We start from the raw sequence: 13,028 nt of genomic DNA on the forward strand, positions 1-13,028 counted from the left end.
TCTTGCATTCAGGGAAACTACCTAAGGTGGGGGAAATGCTAGAAAGTAAAGGGCAGAACACTTCTCAGAGCTCACACAAGGCTGGGCATAGTTCCTATTCCCAACAGTCTGAGTGGAAAAACCTTATAATATGCAGGGTACTAGGTAGAATATGCAGAAAGTATTGCTTCAGTAGTGGAACAAAATTAGTCCTAGATCAGGGGTCCACAAACTTTTCCACACAATTTTCAATTAATAAATATACTAGGCTTTGTGGATTTTGAGACGAAATTGAGGATATTTGGTAGGTACTTACATAATGAGAGAAATCCTATCCATCCTACCCCCATTTGCCTGGCAAAGGTCATCACACATGGGGCATGCTTTGTGCCTAGTTGTTACCCACTGGAGATGTTCATTGGATAAACGTAATCAGACAAAGTGGGGAAGATCTGACTCATAGGTAGAGGGGAGGGTAGCCATTTTGGTCAGTTTCACTCTCTGCTCAGTGCTACCCCAATTCTGGTGCACCTGTCTTTCCTCCCAGAAAGTCCAGACATCTTGACTTGTGCAGCTGTCTAGAGGTGATTAATATTGCTACGTTTCTAGCTCCCAGACTAAGATTCCACCACTTGATGCTTGAAAGTTGCCAACAGTTGAGCACCCAACTTGCAGTTGGCAGTAGATGGCAACCAAGGAGGGCCCTGGACAGTCATGAGGCATGGCCACCAATAGAGGAGGCAGGTTCTGGAAATGGAGAGTGTGCAGTAAAGGATTAATCTTGCCCAAGGGATTTGGCCTTTGCTCTTGGCCCTTGGAATGTCCTGCCTGATAAAGTTATTTTGTTTACCTAGAGGCCTTGGGCCCTGACAGATAGGTCATGCTAATAATGTGATTTATGGTGGGGGGCGGTCTAGGCCACATTGTATCAGTTCAACCTCTGGAGGGACTGGAGACTAAGGTCAGTCATATGAGTGGTCAGCTACGTCTACACGATTGAGCACCCCAAAAAACTCTGGACATCAAGACTTGGGTAAGCTTCCCTGGTTGACAATACTCCAACCATGTGTATTGTCACACATCATTATGTATTGTCATACATTATTGTGTGTTTTCACACATCACTGTTGGTAGTAATACATACTGTCTGTACAACTCCACTGGGAGAAGACAACTGGAAATTTGGTGCCTGATGTTTCCAGGATCCTGCCCTATGTACTTCTTCCCTTGGCTGATTTTAATCGGAATCCTTTCGCTGTACATTTTTTTTTTTTTTTTAAAGATTTATTTATTTAATCCCCCCCCCTCCCCTGGTTGTCTGTTCTTGGTGTCTATTTGCTGCGTCTTGTTTCTTTGTCTGCTTTTCTTTCTTTGTCCGCTTCTGTTGTCGTCAGCGGCACAGGAAGTGTGGGCGGCACCATTCCTGGGCAGGCTGCACTTTCTTTTCACGCTGGGCGGCTCTCCTCATGGGCGCACTCCTTGCGCGTGGGGGCTCCCCCTACGCGGGGGACACCCTTGCGTGGCACGGCACTCCTTGCGCGCATCAGCACTGCGCATGGCCAGCTCCACACGGGTCAAGGAGGCCCGGGGTTTGAACCGCGGACCTCCCATATGGTAGACGGACGCCCTAACCACTGGGCCAAAGTCCGTTTCCCTCGCTGTACATTATGTGAGTATAACAGCTTGAATGGTTTCTGTTAGAACTTCTAGTGATTTATTTGAATTATTGAACCTGAGGGTGGTCTTTAGGACCCTAAACTTTGTAGAGAGGAATGCCTAGTTTAGCTTCTGGCTCACAGTGCTAGCCCATTTGAGTAGTATCCATGGGGCATATAGACACAGAGAGTGGGCTGGATTTGGCCTAAAGGCTAATGTTTGTTGACCTCTGCCCTAGATTAAACACTGCTGGAGACCTGCCTTACAAAGCTTAAAGCAAATCTTAAAAGAATCAAACTGTTTCTAAGTAATCCAACTACTTGGAAACTTAAAGTAATTTAACAAAGTTCAATGATATTTAAAGGAATAAAAAAATATCCAGCACCCAATATCTGGTATTCATTAAACTATTACCAGGTATACAAATAAGCAGGAAAATACAACCCATAAAGCATAGAAAAATCAAACATTAGAAACAGATGCAGAAATGACACAGTTGATAGAATTAGTAGACAAGGACAGTATAACAGTTACTACAGCTACACTTCATATAAATCATTAGTAAAGTAGAATAAAGCAAGAACATTCTAAGAAGATATCAAAAAGATCTGAGTCTAACTTCTAGAGCTGAAAACTACAATGGCTAAAATGAAAAATATAGTGAAGAGGTTAGACACTACAAAAGAATGGGTTAGTGAGTTTGAAGACAGCAACAGAACATAACTAAGTGAAACATACAGAGAAAAGAGATAGAAAAAAAGGAACAGTTTCACTTAGCTGTGGAACAATTTCACGTAGCTTAATATACATGTAATAAACCTCTAAGGAGGGAATCAGAGAAAACATTTAAAGAAATATTTGATGAAAAATTTCCAAGTTTAATATAAACTAGACAACCACTGATCCAATAATTTCAATTAACCCAAAGTAGAAAAAACATGAAGAAAAACAATAACACAGCACAACCTAAACACAGTTTAAAAAAATAAAAAAGATTGTCATAATTGAATTTACCATTAGTGAAAGGATTTTAAGGGAAATACAAATATCCTCCTCCCTGGGGGACAGATTTGGCATTTTGAAAACTGAAACTTCAAAGAGAACATAAAGCCTCAGGAAGTTTGTGTATGCTAAGAAGTTCAGATTGGTAGTTTTGGCCAAAATTATTTATACTGAAGCTGGAAAAATGATGTAGAAAACTCACTTATTCATGAATCTGATCAATATTCAGTCAACAAACTCCTATTTCTGTAAAAGCACATGATGACACATTAAGATGAAGAACACTAAACCTGCCTCAGAGAAATAATAATCTAGTTACCTTCCAAGTGCTATGGCTGAAATAATTCTACAATTGTTTGACAGACAATTACATAGAATTTAGTTGTTTTTCTCACATTTCCTCTTCACAAATTGCACTGAACGTTAAATTTCAGCTAACTTGTAAGAAGTGCTCTTTCTTGAGTTATCCATATCTTCTTAAGGTGTGAAATCATTCTCAAGGAGCAACAGGTGGGTGGTATTGCTTATGGTAAGAATAGTTTTCTGTTCATTCATCTCTTTAATTCATCATTCTTTATCTCTAGCACAAATGTTTTCTGAAGCTTCTTATCTAAAACTTTATGACAAGTAATAAATGTAACAGTCATGCAGTGGTGTACAAATATTTAAAAACAAATATTAAATGAATGAGCACAAGCCAAGAAAAAATGACCTTTATATAGGTATATATGCAAATATGAAAATGAATGAGAATTTGCTAAGAAAAATGACCTTTAAACAGGTTTATATACTTTAGTATTAGTTAACACAATAAAACATAGCCCTAAATAGGAAATAAAGCAGAAAATACTTCAGCCTTGAACTTAAGTACTGGCTAAAGGAAAGAGTAGTAAGAGGACTCTTGGAATGTGCAAGATGATTTATCGGCGTGAAGGAAGAAATCTTTAGAAATTGTATTTGTATTTATATTTATTTGGTTCTTTATAATTTTCTTTTGGGTAAGATTTATAAAAATCATAGAATACTACCATGCCACAATACTTATTATATAAATAAATTTGCACAGATATACTAAGGGATGTAATAATTTTTTAACTGCTTAGGCATGTGACCAAAACCATTTGGAAACCATAACTCTATAGACAATTTATCCTCAAATGCTATTAGAAATGTACAAAATTGTATGTAAAACCCCAAAATAAAAAGATAAGAGTATACTTTAAAGAGCAATGTTGTTTTTTAAAATATTTAAAAATAAAAATTTATTTTCCAACTTCAAGATTTAATGTCTGATTTTTATAAATCAATTCAAAGACTGATGAAGCCTGATTTGATTAACACAAGAATATGAAATGAAGTTTTATGGATAATATTTGTGGCATTTTATCAGCCTTTGCTTCTGGGTTTATTTATGACCCTCTATAGCTGTGTAATGTGAACAAAGCAAATATTTTTTGAAATCTTAAGCAAAAAAATTAATTTAAAAAGATTATATTTATGTTTGGGACAAAGAAAAGTAAAAATAGCTTGAAATGAGAAATGGAACAGCTTCTATGGAAGCAAACTGGCTGCAAGCCATGACTTTATGATGGAGTGAGTACTTCTATGAACATATTCACAATAATGCTTGACATCTACAATTTAAACCATGATGGATTACTTGCTCAAAACTAACCATTAGAAAGCAGCCCGACTATGATGTGGACCATTGACCATCAGGTGAAGCAGTGCTCAGAGATGTATTCACCAAATGCAATGAATGTCTCATGATGATGGAAGAGGTTGTTATGGGGGGAGGAGTGGGGTGAGGGGGCAGGGGGTATATGGGGACCTCATATTTTTTTAATATAACATTAAAAAAATAAAGACAAAAAAAGAAAGCAACCCGAAGTGATCTCTGAAAATGATTTGCTATTCACTTGACCCAGAAAACCCCCAAAATCATGCAGATCAAGAGGTTCACACTTTTGTGTTCGTTTTAAGAACACCCAAGAAAATGCCCAAAGGTATGCATATTTGAAAAGTCACCAAGTATCTGAAATATGTCACTTTGCAGCAGCAACGTGTGCCGTTCAGTCAGTATAGCGGTGGCATTGGGAGGTGTGCCCAGGTCAAACAGTGGAGCTGGCTACAGCGTTGGTGGCCCAAAAGGAGTGCTGAATTTTTATTGTACGTGCTTAAAAATGCAAAAAGTAATGCTGAACTTAAGGGTTTAGCTGTAGATTTCCTGGTCATTGAACACATCCAGGTAAACAAAGCCCCCAAAATACACTGCTCTACTTCGAGAGCTCAATGTCAGATTAACCCATGTATCAGTTCCCCATGCCACAATTGAGATGATCCTGACTGCAAAAGAACACATTGTTCCTATACTGGAAGAGGAGGCTCCACAGAAAGAAAAGATACCGCAGAAGAAACAAAAATGTATGGCTTGGGGATAACTTCAGCATAAAATAAATGCAAATAAAAGTTAAAAAAAACCCACTAACCATTAGACATACTGAAGTCTAGTGTTTTGGTACACAGTCAGGTTCAAGAGACTGAGAAAAGTGGCTCCAAGGAAAGGCCAGTTCAAGAGTTTGATTAAGAAACAAAACAAAACAGGTTGTTGTCCACATAGTACCATGTCACCTGAGAAAGGAGATTTACATCTTTCAACAGATATATTTTACAACATTGTCCATATAAATTCAGGATGTCCTGAAAGCAATCACTCCTTCTAATGCCTTGATTCTGCCACAGGTATAGGTTTGATGTGCTTGAGAACTAGTGCAAAGGCAAGTGTGACCGAAGTTTCCTCGTGAGAGGAGAGTAGTACACGAGGAATCTGGAGGAGTCAGGAGTTCAGACCAAGAAGGGCCTTGTAGGACATGCTATGGGGTTGAAACAAAATCCTCTTTTGTAGTAGAGAGTATTTATTAAGCTAGGAAAATATGTTGTGTTGACATATTTGATTTCCTTGGTTTAAGTGTAGAATTTCAAACACTGATAGAGAAATGAGTCTTAACATTCCAGGAAATGCTCACTTAAGCATTTATTGAGCACCAGTGAATACAAGACATGGTGCTGGACACAGCAAGAGATACAAAGGAAAGACTGCTCTGAGGAGGTGACACTTCAACCTATGAAGGTCAGTTTGTAAGAATAGAACGCATGGGAGGGGTAGAATGTGACAGAAAGTGGCATAAAACTTGAACAAATTGAATTTATCAATTGGAGTCCACACAAATGAATGTTAAAGACAGTAAAGGTTTCCCTAGAAAATGGATGGCGTTTGCAAAGCACACAAATATGAGTTATTCATTTCTATATTAGGGAAATAAACAATCCATGCTGCCAGGAGGAAGACAAGTGGAAATTAATGGCAGAACCCAAGTTTAATTTTTCTCAAATTTAGAAAAATGAATTTTAATGTTCATGAAAAACATGTGTCATACAGTACAGAGGTTGAGCCAATTACATGTTTATTCATAATTTTGTGTCTCTGGTATCAGACCCATGGTGGGGAAACCGCCAAGGGAAAACAAGAGATGCCAGAATTCTGCATGCAATTAGATGACAGCCTGTGGTCCCTCTTCCCTCCCAGTTCACAAAGACATTTATAAAAATAACTCCTCCCACCTTCTAGAGACGGTCTGAATGAAAACAGAGGCAGGAAATTAAATGACTCCATCCATCAATACCATGGCAAGGTTGTCAATAGTCTCCAAAAAAATACATTTCAAAATGCTCTTTTTAGCCTTTAGAAAATTGTCACTAAGGAAAAGGGCATTGCTTGAAAGGTTCTCTCATCTCTTAATTCATTAGCATTAGCATAATGTTAATAAAATTAAGGTCGCGGGGCTTGACTCCTTCTTTAGACCAGCTTTGTGTGGGTGTATTTTTATCTTGGGTACAATCCCTTTCCCCTATTTAGCCAAATAAAATAAAATTCAAGTAAAACAAACTTTCTGGGCTTACTTCCTTTTTTCTTAACTTTTCTTTCCTTTGCCTTTCCCCTAGCTACACCAAGTAAACACACACACACAGTTTTTTTTCCCCCTCTCTCCTTTTTTGAAACAACATGGCGGATAATATAGGATTACCCAGAAGTTTAAGACTATCTTTAAATGAGTTAGAAAGAGAAGGGACCTGAAGAGGTACTGTTTAACTTGCATATAATTTTATGCAATTATAACAATGGAAGAAAAGAATGATAAATTACTGAAGTACAGCCCAAAATTGACTCACAGGCAAGGCAGAGCAGTGATGGAAATGACAGGCATCTGGAAACCGGGACATTGCTATCAATCTCGGTCAAGTTAAATTCAAAGCATCGAATCTAGCTGACTATTTTATCTCATAGTAACTAGACAAAGTGATTAGTAGAAAAACTGCTCTGAACCTAGTTCTGACCCAGTGGCAGAATAATTGGCAACTTCCTCTAGACAGTGCCCTGTGTTTATTTTATGTTTTGTTGTTTTGTTTATAATCCTTGAACTTACTACATTTCCTTCCTAACTCTCTGTGCTTAGCTTGGAGCTTCATCTCTCTCCCTACAGTTCCCACGGTAGGCAGGAATAATGGTTGGGTTCTCCAGGAAAGAACAAGGCGTGGCCTCAGCGAAGGGAGGTGGTGGCTGCTGGTCCAGGGGCCAGGTCCTTGCTGGGGAGAGGTGAGACCACACAGAGTTCTCACGGGCTGAAAGGCAAAGCCGGACAGCAGCTGAGAGAGGCAGTGAGGGCAGGGCTGGCTAGAGAGAGGCTCCCCCAGTAGTCTTGTCATGAGTTGGACATGGCATTCGACCTGTGGGCCCTAGCTCAAATGCCTATGTGGTCATATTGGTGGTGAATTTCAACTGAAGGAATACATAATTTTTGAGTATGATAACACCTAGAAATGTTTAAAAAGTGTGACCATACAATAAATTGTAGTATCTCCATCAAAAAACTATAATGGCTAAAAGCTACTGTGAAACCCATTAAAACCATATTTGAGCATTATTAGACACGTGTAAAATATTATACCATATATATTTATGACAAATCTTCATTTTCTTGGGTGACCCTCATCTTAGCAGTTGCCTGGCCTGGAAGGAGACATAGTGTAGTTGGTGACATCGACTGCTGGGCTTTAATGTTTTCCTCTTCCTCCTAGTGTGAGAAAGCAGGGACTTGGTTGCAAACATTTGGCTTTGCTGCCATAAGGTGGTGATTGTGTAAGAGTAAAGATGAAATGGTATCAGTTTGCTTCAGGATGGAACAAAGAGGATTCTCACAAAGTTTTGAAAATGGGCCACGGTCTATAATCACTATCATTAGATGCCTAAATTTTCATGGACTTTTCTAAGTGCTTTCCTACATTTACTTCTTCCAACAAGCCTTGTAGGTAGACAACATTATTATTCCACTTTGCAGTCAAGGGAACTGAGTAGAAAGGTTAGGTTACTTACCTAAATTCATCTGGAGAGTAAGTAGCAGAGGCAGGATTAACATCCAGACAGCTTGGTTCCCCGAGTGCCCACACAAACGTGAGGTTGCACCAAGGGTGCCCAATTTCAAATACACAACCGTCATAATTCTACAGAGGCAGAAGATGCTACTCAGCACTTCAACTGCGAATGGCCCACGGCATGGTGCTAATGGAGAAGAGAGACCTGGGGATGCTGTAAAGCAGCTAGAGAGGGTATCACTTGATCTTTTCTTGAATCCCTTCTCCTCTAGGAGGCCAAGGCCCCTGTTGGAATTACCCCCTCATTCCTCAGTTCTACCATGGAAAAGCATGCCTCTGTATTAGCAGCCCTTGTTACTGTCTCTCTTGCACTCTGGTTCCTTTTGGGGTCTCATTTGCACGGTTGGATATTTGTTTCTGGAGAGAAGGGAGTGCTCTCTGCCTGCTTTATTTCTCTTAACATCAAGCACTCTGCCTAGTACAGAAAAGCTACTCAGTCAATGGTGGGAGGGCAAAATGACGGATATAAAATATCAGTGTAAGCCCACATAATTGTCACATAGCTGGCATTTAGCCATCTCAGCTATTTTCAGGGTAAAGAACATATCATACACTCTTTTTATTGATTATTTTGAGTGCTTCTAATCATATATCCCCTGATTTAAATATATTGATCATCAATCTCCTTTTTTTTAAAAAAAGATTTATTTATTTATTTAATTCCTCCCCTCCCCCGGTTGTCTGTTCTCTGTGTCTATTTGCTGCGTCTTGTTTCTTTGTCTGCTTCTGTTGTCGTCAGCGGCACGGGAAGTGTGTGTGGCACCATTCCTGGGCAGGCTGCACTTTCTTTAGTGCTGGGCAGCTCTCCTTACGGGGTGCACTCCTTGTGCGTGGGGCTCCCCCACGCGGGGGACACCCCTGCGTGGCATGGCACTCCTTGCGCGCATCAGTGCTGCACATGGGCCAGCTGCACACAGGTCAAGGAGGCCCGGGGTTTGAACCGCGGACCTCCCATGTGGTAGACGGACGCCCTAACCACTGGGCCAAGTCCGTTTCCCAATCTCCTTCTTTATAAATAGTGTTTCCTTATCAGAGTGGATTTTAAACATTTTTATTCTGTGTCTTTTTGCAGCCCTGAGTGAATCTCTATGGGAAAAGAATAGTTGGGAGAGAGAGGGAGAGGGAAAAGAGGAAAGAAAGTGAGAAGGAAGAAGTACGAGAGTGAGAGAAATGTCAGTGTTATCGAAATCCTAGACTGTTATTAAAAGAAAGTGGAAATTTTGGTAACACCTTTCCTCCAATTAATGGGGAAATGGAATAGTGTTAATAGGGTGTGGGAGAGAAGGCATGAGGTGCAAATGCTAAAAGGGTGAGGGAGAGAAGGAGTGAGAAGCAATGGGGATATTTTATCAGGTGTAGTGATAATGGGGAAGGTGAGAAGAGAGTGGGAAGGTTGAGCACTCACGCATCTCCTCACACCCCAGTGTGCTAACACTGACAACTTGTGCTAGGAAGTCATCTGCTCCCTGATTCCTCTGTTTGGGAACTCCATGAAATTTTTTATTTAATTAATAGCACTTAGGAAACACCTTCTATAAACCAAATACAGCTATGCATCTTTTTATTTCCCACAGCAAGATATAAGTCTAGGCACAATAGAGACAGGCTAGGCATTCATCTTAGGTTTCCCCCAAAAAAGTTGTGATTTGAAATATTCTGTCCTATCAATCACATAAGCACACCAAAACTTGTCAATTCATGTATCCTGATTTTTGGTTTGAGAATCAAGTCACCATAAATTGATGTGATAAATATTCAGGGATATGTGTGATTGTAAAACATTTACTAAGTCCACTAGTTCTTGGCTGCAGATCATGTCAATCATATGCCTAAAGGTTCCAGTGACTTTCAGAAGTCCAGAAGAAGATCTTAAAACTCTTGCCACAACTCTCAAGGTCCTATAGGATCTGATCTCTACTATCTCCACCTCTAATTACTGCCTTCCTGTATTGGTCTTCTTTCTTTCTTTCTTTTTTTTAAAGATTTATTTTTTATTTATTTCTGCCCTTCCCCGCTGCCCCCAGTTTTCTGTTCTCTATGTCCATTCGCTGTGTGTTCTGTGACCACTTCTATCCTTATCAGAGGCACCAGGAATCTGTATTTCTTTTCGTTGCGTCATCTTGCTGTGTTCGCTCTCTCTGTGTGCGGCACCATTCCTGGGCAGGCTGCACTTTCTTTCCCACTGGGCGGCTCTCCTTACGGGGCACACTCCTTGTGCGTGGGGCTCCCCTATGCGGGGGGCACCCCTGCGTGGCATGGCACTCCTTGCGCGCATCAGCCCTGTGCCTGGGCTAGCTTGTCACATGAGTCAGGAGGCTCTGGGTATGAACCACAGACCTCCTATGTGGTAGGTGGATGCCCTATCCATTGGGCCAAGTCTGCTTCCCTTGATTTTCTTTCTGTTTTGTGAATACATGAAACTCTTTCCTATCTCAGGCCTCTTTTCCCTCTGCCTGGAATGCTCTTTCCTGGAAGCTTTTCATGACAGGCTTCAAATGTCAACTCCTCCAAAATGCCTTCTCCTACAGCCCTGCCTAAACCAGCACTACCCTTCCCCAGACACTTTCTTGGGCATGAAACTCTAATATCATCTTCAATGCATTTATCATGATCTATAATCATCTTGTTTCTTTATGTAGTTAGTCACTGATTGTTTTAACCCACCAGAATGTAAGCTACTGGAGGGCAGGATCCATGTTTGTTGAGCCCCCAGAATAGTGCCTTGCACAAAGTGCGTGCCTAATAAATAAACAGTAGGCATCTAATAAATATTTGTGTGCCAAATGAATAAATAAAGGCATGCCTCATCTACTTTGGTAAAGAATTAGAGTAAGGTATACAATATCTTTTAGAAATGAGGAGTAGCCTGGAGTGTGATATCACTGACAAGACCTTTCCTATTGCCACATTCTTTTCCTTGCTCATTTGATCCGCTGCCTTCTCTGGCACTTCTCCTCTTACTTGCCTTATCAGTTCCTCAACTAGATTGCTTTACTGAGAAAATACATTTCTCATTCTACATATAGTTTGCTACACACACTACTGAAATATTCAAGGATTAGGTCTCAGTGGACCTCTTTTGGGGAAAGAAAACATCTTCAAATGAAAAGAGAGATTGTATGCATTTTGGTTTCATTTTTCTTTGCATATTTCCACAACACAGAGAAACCAGTCTTGTATTAAGGTGGACTGATTTCTCACATGACAACATCCCATGCTTACCTTTGACCACACTGTGATTATTTCTCAGTATGTACTTCTTTCTTACACGTACTGTGTGTGTGTTCAAAGTACTTCATACCAATATTTATCAGTTGGAAGAATGTGGTTAGTTTCTAAATTTATTCAAACTTAGATCTCCTTTGAGTCTGTCAGCAAATGTGGAGCAGTACCTAAGGCAATATTAATCTCACTATATATGTCCACAAAATGAACCAATGAATGTTAGTGTGAGTAAATCCTTTAGCTCTCATTTTTTGGGGGGATTTGAAAGTGAAAGCCAACTCTTCTAATTCCTGATATTTACTCATTGTAAAGAAACATTCATTGAACATCTATATTCCAGGCACCAGGCAAGATACTGGAGATACAAAGTCTAATAAGTTATGTTTCCTGCCTTCAAGAAATTTATAGCCTAAACAGATGAATATACTACACCAAGACATGTGTAAGGAATTATTGAAGCACAGAACATTAGCTTTCCTCCAACATATAAGGTCCAAAGGGCAAGGACTTGTATATTTCACATTGTAGTACCTAGAACAGTGATTAGCACATAATAGACACTCAATAAATACCTGATGAAGGAAGGAAGGATGGAATCTAAACCATACTGTGCTGTCAAATAAGATTTTCTATAAGGAAGATTGAGTAGGAGCTTACTTGAGAAAGAATGGTAGAGAAGGATCTTCTAACTGACAATTCCCCTACTTTACCCTGAGAAATCCTCAGTTTTTTCACAAACTACTGTGTGCGATGACAATGCTTTATTTCTGACTTTTAAACTTAGAAATCTGTATGTATTTATGGTCAGGTCTAAGCCTTTCTCTCTGAGACCTTGCAGGGCAAAGACTATTGTGATATTATTTGGCATAAGAAAATATGTTTCTTGATAAGCCAAGAAATATTGTCATCAGGTATCTTTTCTCTGAACGACTCTTTTGGGCTGAAAAGTGCTCTTTCTAGTTAGGATATACCAGTTGAGGACCTAGATATCCTGCTCACAGAACCGAGCTTCTAAAGACCCCTGACTTTTGTTGTCAAACCTGTCAGTCTAGCAATGTGCTGGTTGATGGTTTCACAGGTTCAGGGTAGTCAGGCCTGCCCATTAAACATTAAGATATCAAAATGGCTTTCTACCTTGGTATTAAACTTTATACATTGCTTCATAAGAGCAACATTGGGGGAGGTTGGAGAGATACTATATTATTCCTCCAGTTTTAACAAATAAAAACATTGATACTCATATTGATTGGTTGATTTGCTGAAGATCACAAAGTTAGACGGTGGGAGACCTGGCCCTTGATCTCAGGGTTTGGCTACAAATCCAGTGCTCATTCTCCTGCCCTGTATTACCTCTAAGGGAACAGCAAGACTTGAACTACAAATGGAACCTTCGAAGACATAAAACAGGAAAAAGGTGCATTCTTCAGGACAACATCAGATCCTGAGGTTAAAAGATTATAATGTAGTAGAGTTCTCTGGTGGTTATAGCAACCATACATACCTGTGGGTATGTATTAGTTAAAATAGGTTAGGTTATGTGAAGGTAACTAACAATCTCAAACTTTCCAGAACTTAACAATAAAGCATTATTTCTTACTCATGCACCTGAGGTGCAAAAAGCATTCTGTCATGGTAGTCTTTTGAGAAACCCAAACTGACGGATGCTCCATCTTACC

General features: G+C 39.7%; 1 protein-coding gene across 3 annotated transcripts in view; it reads right to left on the reverse strand.

The window, feature by feature from the left end:
* Positions 1-13,028, reverse strand: part of PTPRR (protein tyrosine phosphatase receptor type R) — a 292,671-nt gene that overhangs the window by 178,550 nt on the left and 101,093 nt on the right. The window lies entirely within an intron of this gene.

This window comes from Dasypus novemcinctus, chromosome 12 (genome assembly GCF_030445035.2).
Source record: "Dasypus novemcinctus isolate mDasNov1 chromosome 12, mDasNov1.1.hap2, whole genome shotgun sequence".
NCBI lineage: Eukaryota > Metazoa > Chordata > Mammalia > Cingulata > Dasypodidae > Dasypus > Dasypus novemcinctus.